Below are 9,067 nucleotides of genomic sequence, written 5' to 3'. Positions count from 1 at the left end.
TAACAATACTGAACACAAACAACAGATTTCAAGAACATGAACAACAGATACAGGTAGAGAGGATGTGTTACAACCCAGGTATATTTCATAAATGTAATTTATGGAACTAAATTAAACAAAACATGGCTCATTATGACTTCTTGGCTAGTACGCAGTAACAAAGAACTCCACCGAGGACAGGCCACAGAGGGCAAAAGAAATTAAACCGGTGATAACCAAAAACACAAGAATTAGCAAAAACTGTCACAAATGAAAACGGGTATCAGAACACAAACCAACATGTGGGGGAACCACAAATGGGGAACCCTGTCACTAAAACCTGTGTGTGTGTGTGTGTGTGTGTGTGTGTGTGTGTGTGTGTGTGTGTGTGTGAACAGTGCAGACACATTAGTTGTTCAGTTGCATGCAAATGTGGCTGCAGTAGCCTGGGCACCTGTCCTCCGAATAAAATGCCAGTAGTTGTCTTCTTTTAGCTGTGCCAACATATCCTGTAATACAAAAAAAAAAATCAAACCGAGTGAAGAAAGGGCTCCAAGCAGCATGGTTTTCATCATGTCATGCATCAGTGAGATTTTCATTGTTTGTAATGACAGCAATATAAGATTATACAGTGTTGTATACCTCGGGGGCAGTGTTTGTACTGAACTCCAGATTGAAGGCAGATCTCAATTGTGTACATGTTAAAATGCTGTTCTCTGTACTTTTCTGAGAACCTGCTCCATGTGCAGACGCCTGTGTAAAGCACAAGCAAAAAAACAAAACAAAAAACATTTATATGCTGCCAGTGAAAAAAATGTGACAACAGCAAAAAATTATAATTTCATAATTTACTGAAGCCCTTACTGTGAAGCCACTTGAAGTGTGCTCGTCTTCTGAAATATTCAGTAGACACAAGGTCTCTGAACATGGAGCACACTAGAGCCACTTTGAAGATGCTGTATCTCCTTCGTGTAGAACAACCTCTTCCAATATGTCGATGAGGACACATGCTGGTAACTGTAAAATATAGGTCAGGCAACAATAATGAAAATACAAAATTTGTCCACCAAGTTACAGAAATATGAGGACTGAAAATACATTACATTCAGTACTGTTTTCATAACTATTACTTCATTCCACTACTGAATAATGCCTCTTTCTGCCCTGATGGTGCTACCTGTGATTCTAATTACTAATTCAGTTACATCAACATTTTAAATAAAAAGGAATAAAAGAGCTTACCTCCAGTATCCGATTATTAAGTGATGACGTGACGAATCCTACTTCCGGACCTAAAGTAGTCTGCGTTTAATATGGCTTTTGTGTTGTTAATATGTTTAATGCTTTGTATTTTCTTCTATTTAATCTCAAAAAGCTCCTAAAAACAGTCAGTGATCACTGTTGACCTCCCTCGGCTTTTATTACCTCTAATCATTTATTTAAGCTCAGTTTTTAAAACCTTACGATGTAACTACAGCACAGCCCATGCAGCAGTATATGAATGACTAACCTCGTATTGTGGATGGATAATCTCAGTTGTTCTCCTGGCTGAAGTTTGGTCCTTTTACAGCATCCTGCCATGCGATTACATTTGTTCCTGACCACCGAGAACACTCACGTTAACTTTTATCGAGTGGAAAAAGTTAGCTTGTTTATGTTATGCTAACATAGCTGTGTCGCTAGCGGTCACATAGCACATCATTATATACCAGCTAGCCAAACTTCAGTAACCCTACAAACGTCACTGCTGTTTAGTTTTCTGTCTTCATTTATGTTGGAAGTGATAGCAGAGCTGTACGTTTTAATTTGTTTCCAAAACCCTGCAGTCAGGACATGCTATGTTGTATTTAGATGGAAGCTAGCAAGCTAACTTCCTGCTAACTTCTAACTTCGTTAAATGTCATAAATTCCATTTTCATGGATGCCTGGATGTTAAACTCAATTGTTACACCTGGTAGAGTAGAATGCTGATCATTTTATTAAAGATGAAAGACTTTAGACAGTGTTTTAACTCTCAGTAATGCCACAGTGATCATTTGATATATGGACCTGCAGCAGAGTTTCGCCCCAGACACAGCTAGTGACGTCTGACTTAACGACCGGATTGGGCACCTGTCAGCGTCAGCCTTTAATGGAAAACATGATTATCACATTACATGGACGTGAAGATTACCAGCATATATGTAAACTTGCATTGTGATGAATAGTCTCAACATTAACATTCTGTGGTTATCTCATTGTTGTCCTCTGTGAAAAGCTTACCTCTGTGAAAGATAGTGGAGATGAGGTGCTGATGCAGAGAGCATACTGTAAAGTAAAAGAAATCTTTAATATGTTTTAATGTTATATTGAAGTAATGGCACGAAAAGGAAAATTCTCACCATCAGCATAAAGATGCCGCAGCAATTTCCATTGAACTGCTGGGAAAAGAACTGTAAAAAGAAAATGTGTCCTTAAATGAAGAGAGCTGACATGCACCTGCTAGTTTTTTTTTTTTATTGAATTATTATGTACCTGATGAGCTTTCAAACCTTTGCATTGAAAACATACCTCAAGTTCTCTTCCTGTTTTCTCCATTCAGGATCCGGAGTCAGTAAAGGCTGCTACTCTCCTGGCATTGTAGAGAATACAGATAACACAAAAATTAAATGTTTGCCATTAACAAATAAATTCATAAAGTAGGGATGCAACAATACATTTTTCAAACTGATACGATACAGATCTTTGAATCTGAGTATTTACCGATACCAAGTACCAATGCTGATACTTCTACCACACAAAAAATGGAATGAATTTGAAGGCAGGTTTTATTTTTTTGTGTGTTTGTTACAAATAATAATGGTGAATAAGATTTTTTAAAATATATATATTAATAGAAATGACCCAAAAATTCTAAATTTGGGTGAAAAATAAACATTTTCTGTTAAACTTTTACCGATTTTCCACACTTCAAGTATCTGTTCATGGTATTGGTTAACAAAAGATATGGATACGATTCCATTTGAACCGTATGGGCCTGGAACCAGTATCGGTGCATCCCTATCATGAAGTAGCCTAAGAACGAGGCTGCTTTTAGATGATCTTGCCAAAGAACGCACTTGGCCATTGAACAAGGCCAGAAAAACTTGTCATTTCTTTAGTGTCAACCTAAATATGGCTTGGTAGAGATCATCTCCAAAACCATCAGGGCGAAGTGAGTCCAGAAAGAGTATCTGTCTCTCAGCTACCAATATAGCCTGAAATGGACATGTTATCATCATCCATGAAAAGACGACATGACAACCTCCATTATTTTCTATGAGATGAAAAAACACAGAGCGAGAAAGACAAAGGGCACTCACACAGAGCAGATAATGGTCAGCTTCGCCTGCCTGCTTCAAGCTGGAAAAAGCAGGATGTCCTTGGACCTAAAGTTTTCCTACAGGTATTGGTACAAATGAGTAAAAATACACACACAGGAGAAAAATCAACAAAAAACGTACCGGCAAGCAACAAAGCAGGTTGACTTGTGGATCGTTCCCGGTGGCCACGATGTAGAGATCAGCAATGTGAACATCTTTTCCCTAAAGGAAACACACACACACACACACACACAAAAACCCAGCCCAAAGCCAGCCGACCGCTGCCTCCTCATCTCCTCCTGGGACCTTTAGGGAGCACTCAGCACACGCAGGTAAACCATGCACTGTCACAAAATCTCCCAGCATCACAGGCCCTCTCCCGACACTGAAATCTCTCCTCATTTCTGTTGTTTTTCCCTTATCTGTCCCATCCTTTTTGGTCCGATTCGCCATATCTCCAGAACCGAAAAGGCCATCGCCGCGCGCACTTCACCACAGCGTCCGCCAGCCACCAAAACCCCCGCCTAGACACCAACACTAGCTCTCTACACCAATTAGTTTTCCAGTTATTCCACTTTTGTCCCATCCTCTCCTGGCTTTTGCCCCATAACCCCTAACCCTAATAATGAATTCTTCACAGAACATGATGTAAAATAACAATTTTCAAACATGTTTACAACAGTAACAAAACATCACTTTTGTGTAACATGAATAAATAGAACAACTTACTACAAATCACACATCTTTTACACGTTTTCATCAGAACATGACTTCAACATGCACTTGATTGGTGGATTAAGTAACACCGTTCATTTACTTCTTCTTTTTGGACACTAACTCCCTTCTTTTATGGACAAATGCCTGGTATGACCGGGCGCCCATGCCTGCAGCCTTGCACATACTGACGGTATATATCCTTGACCCTGACTGAAGGGTCCGTCTTCACAAACGACAGCTCCTCTTCTGACTACTGCCTACTGACATTGGCTGGCATGAACACAGCTCTTGTAATCACAGTGTCAGGTTCTTCATCCTCTAGCTCAACGGGAACTTCCACGGGATCCTGTTCCAGTAGGAGTGTTGGAGGCTTCTTCTTTGAAGTTACTGGATGGTGCACCATCCGGTATGGAATGTCATAGTGCAGCTTGTACAAAGTGAATCCAAAGGTTCTGTCACAAACAGATGTCGACATGATCTTCCACTTCTGAAGGTCCGCTTGGCTGACCTTGAGCTCCATTAGCAGATCCTTGATCTTGTCGTAGCATACAAAATCATGGTTCATGAGGAGACCTACTGAACTGACGAGGACAAGGATCTTCTTATGAGTAGAGGCATCAATTGTTCCTGGAACCCGTTTCAGGACGTGGATCAACCATGGCATGCCATGTTCGCGGTACTTTTCCAGATTGCGAGCATAGCAAATCGAACGGCGCTCCATTTCCATGGCTATGTCTCCTACCAAGGCTGACGAACGTGCCTCAATTGAAGGCTCTTTGTCGTCATTGTGGACTTCTACAAAGTTCCAGGTTGCCCGGCGCGTTCCTCTGAGATCCCGAAATTTAAGGTCAGGAAACCACCTCAGCTTCATTTCCAGGAAGCCAGCCTTCAGGCACTCTGAAACATCTTTGCCGGACTCTTCGATGAGCTTCCTGCCCTGGAAAAGGTGAATGGATTTGTAAAGGACTCCCTTGTAGCGAGGTTCTCAACTAATGATGAGAGGTTGATGTGTCCCTTCAAAGTCTCAGGGCATTTAGTTGCTTGGAGCTCAGCAAGAGGGATCTTTTCATTCCTACGGAAAATATTTTGCAGCAACAGGAGAACGAGTGAAGGGCCAAGTACTGACGGCTCACATTCCATGTTGCATGTGAGGGAGAAGAGCCGTTGGACTCGCAGAACCTGTAGGTTGTCCTTGGTCCAGTGTGATAAAGGTGGAGGTGTGTTGTCAATTGCTGCCCCTGTGGCAGGACCAAGCGCCATGAAGCCCCGGATATGCGTGGCACTGAATTCGTGGCGAGAACTTGTGCCCAGGGCTGAAGAATAGACAATGTCAAGGTTGGACAAGGGGTGTCCATGAAATGCCTCTTCAAGCACTATCTCTAGCTGAAAGGCTCTCCAGACTGGAAGGAAACTGCCCTTGCCCCTGTACTGTTTACACAGATCCCAGAGCTCCTCGACCATGTGGGTGAGACATTTTGACAGGATGAACTGCAGACTGGACTCTTCCTCCTCCCACTTGAAAGGTACCACCAAGGGGAGTTCATCCAATAGCTTCTGGATGTAAAGAATGCGGAAGAAAGAGTGAGCCTGGATAGGTTCCTTGAGTACTCCCAATTCATGTTGATCCAGCGCCTGGACCATCTCCATGCGCAAGGAAAATGGGCATATGCACTTCTGGGCAAGGTCCCGCATGTGTACATAGTAGTCCTCCGCACGGGTATCAAGAGCTTTTATATAGTTGGGGTGGCTGAGCCCACCATTGACTATCAACCCACTGATAGGGTGGCGAAACGTGGACTTGTAGTGGGTGTGGGGACTGTCCACGTAGAACTGCCAAAAGGTGACAAAGGGCGGTGTGGCAATGTGGGCCAAAAGTGGATCGACGTCCAACTCGTGTTGGTCCAACTCCGTCTGCATGTTTGCACACTCATGCATGGACATGGCGGTAAACAACGTGACTCTTGGACCAACCAAGTGCTGTAACCCCGCTCTCGACCAAAACAATTGCATGTTTGGGTCTTCTGGCGTCAGACTGCATGCCACATGGAGAGAACAACGAATGATGTTGTCAAAGTCCGTGATTTTGGACAAGATCAGAGGTTCACGTGACTTCTGAAACACAACAACCTTGCATTACTTGATATTTTCTTTGCGATACATTAGCTAAAGTAACAAGATATACTTACAGTAGATTCCATGGAGTGTTCCAAACCCAGGCTCCAGAAGTCTTCCCGAGTCAGGCAGATATTGTCATCCTTCCCTAGGAGTTCTCCTGGAGGTAGGTTTTGGTCCAAAACATATTCGAGCTAAATGAAAAGACCACATCATGTGAATTTGCTTCAAAATATTATAGAAAATAATAAAGAAAACGAATGAAAGGGAAAAATACTAAATAAGGCTGGAATTACTCTCATGCTTCAGCAATTCTAAAACCATCAATGACTTTGACTTACAAAGATTTAACATGACTGCACAGAAATGTGCCTTACCAGACTGGACTGAAGAGGTTCCAAGTCTTTCTGCCACTTTGCTCCTGGACTGGCATACTGATGATCAATCTGCCATTCCAGAGTCTGCCATCTACTAGCTCCACTGTGAGACTTTTTGGCACAATCTCCCATCTAGTCCAGAATTTTAGGAGATTTGTCAGCTCACTTGGTGTTGCTGTGAAGAAAAAGAACGTGTATAGTTAAGCATTGAGCTTTGAAATAAATATGAGGTTTAACAACCTTGAAGAAATCCAAACAAAATATATTTTTAACATTGCAATAATATTGGCTCTGATCAGCTCATATTGGCATTCCCCTCCTGCAAAATGGCAAACCTACCATTTAGAATAAAATGCCTCATGTAGCCTGTGATTCTGCATTTAGTTTGAAGAGGACAGTCATCATCTTCATCTTCAGGCCACATAATCTGCTGAAGAAGGACCTGTAACAGAACATCCATAAAATATACCCCAAAAATACATTGTGAAACCAAATAATGTCTTGCTCAACATAACTTGAGGGTGTATACGAGAAGCAGAAGAAGCAGAGGGAATATCCCGTTTAACTTATGCTATCTGTTTAAGTTTAGATAGTATTTGTAAAGATATTGACCATATCCTTTTCTGAAAGTGTGGATATAATCTCGCCTGTATGGATGCATTTACACCTAAATTTCCCCAACAAAGGATGTTTTAATTCACCACTATTCCAGTGAAACACGAGTCTCCCATCTTCCTGCTACCGGTCTCGAGTTTTTGTTCATCAAAGCACACACCAACTTCATACTGACGGACAGATCACTGCCCTATTCCCGCCTTGTCTGACCGTGTTTTGTGGCTTTGGTTCACTTCACCTCACTCTTCCACATTCTTGTCATTAAATCAGGCCGTTCTGCAACCGTGGCAGCCATTCACTCTATGGCTTTATTCATGGTGTATTTTACCCCTTCACTAAATGCCGTTCTCGTTTCCAACATTATATTTGCAGTGTTCGTCTATCTATCAATATCTGCGGAGTATTTTTTTTTAACGAGTATCCTATTTTCTAAAGCACAGCATGTAAAGGTTAGCTTGGTTAGCAGGATGCTAGCATGTAGCGCTTAGTGAGACACGCCTCAGACGAGTTGCGCAAAGACCCCGTCTGTGTACTTTATACGTGAGCAACGGATTTAAATAAAATTAACATTTCAAAAGACAAACTTGAAGATAAAAAAAAAAACAATATACTTACCGGAGAACCGCCAGGGTTTGCCGCTGCCATCTTGCCGCTCCTAAATTCAAAACTGCCTCTGCAGACAGGTCAGGCCTGGGAGGCGTGGAAATTGTCTTTGAGTTAGTCAAACGTTTTCTTCAGTTTGACTAGATGATAAAATAAAATAAAAATAAATGGGATTTTAAGTAGGACTAGGCGTTATGTAATGATCTCTATTTAGGAGAAAATCTTATTCACTCACCTTTAAACAGCTCTCTTTTAGGAGACACACTGCTGGCTAACAGTGTCATGTGATCAAACAGTGTAATTTAATTGGCTGAGAGCCGCTCGTCTCGATCTAGTGCTGATTGCTCTAGCTTGGGTCATTTAAGTTCATCACTTTTGCAGTTGAATTTTTTGCAGGTGAATATTTGATGGTGAATTTTTTGCAGGTGAATTTTTGCAGGTGAATATTTTTGCAGGGAAATTTGGAGGATAAAAATTCAGTGTTAGAAATTCAATGTCTAAAAATAGTTGAATTTTGATGATACTATAATTTCCTTTGGGATTAATAAAGTATTCTGCTTCTGATTCTATCATTTAATTTGTGCCTTTTCCAGCGGATTTTTCAGCTACTGCAGTAAATCTTGTCGATATTCAGTTTGTGGGTAATCTATTATTTTCTTTCGCAACTTCTAAAAGTTTGACTTAAGGGAGCAGTCAACTTCATAACAGTTGAGATTGAACATAAACAATAAATAAACATAAAAACAATAAATGTCTCACATTTTGTCGTTGCCGCAAAATGTTGTACTGCTTGTAATTCTGTCTCCACCGTTGCTCGACACTGCGAGCAGGTAGTGGAACCTGGAAAAATAGTTGCGGGACGGCACTGTGTAGCGTTTGTCTAGGGTGTTGATCATTTTCCTAAATCCCTCGTGTTGAACAGTGTTGATGGGAGCCATATCTTTAGCCAGGTGATAAGTGATAGCCTCCGTAATTTCTTTGTGCCTGCGGGAGTTCGACGGGTATGGGGAGGCGCTGTATAAGGTTCCCGTTATTGATGTTTGGGTGGTTGACAAGGACGGATTTTCTCCTGTCACTTTCGTGGCCTTTACAGCTTCGTCATCTCTCGCATGCTCGCCGTTGTTTTTTTCCCTGCCAGCTGGCTTCTGTATCACGTGGTATAAGGCTCCGCCCTTGTCATTTGTTGAGCAGGAAGAGAGAGCGCTTGTTTTCATGCAGATTATGTCCCGGATCAAAATGCGGTACAATCATCGTTTTTTGTTTTTTTTTTAATCGTTGTCCTTTGGAAATGAGATCGCGATTTTCTAACGATTAATTGTGCAG

General features: G+C 41.6%; 1 pseudogene; it reads right to left on the bottom strand.

Annotated features, from left to right (window-relative positions):
• Window positions 1-387: 387 nt before the first annotated feature.
• LOC146375347 (uncharacterized) lies at window positions 388-3,535 on the bottom strand (annotated as a pseudogene).
• Window positions 3,536-9,067: the final 5,532 nt, after the last annotated feature.

Source organism: Perissodus microlepis, chromosome 13 (assembly GCF_051167445.1).
Source record: "Perissodus microlepis isolate ML-2025 ecotype Zambia chromosome 13, ASM5116744v1, whole genome shotgun sequence".
Taxonomy (NCBI): Eukaryota; Metazoa; Chordata; class Actinopteri; order Cichliformes; family Cichlidae; genus Perissodus; species Perissodus microlepis.
This window is presented reverse-complemented; position numbering and strand designations above follow the sequence as displayed.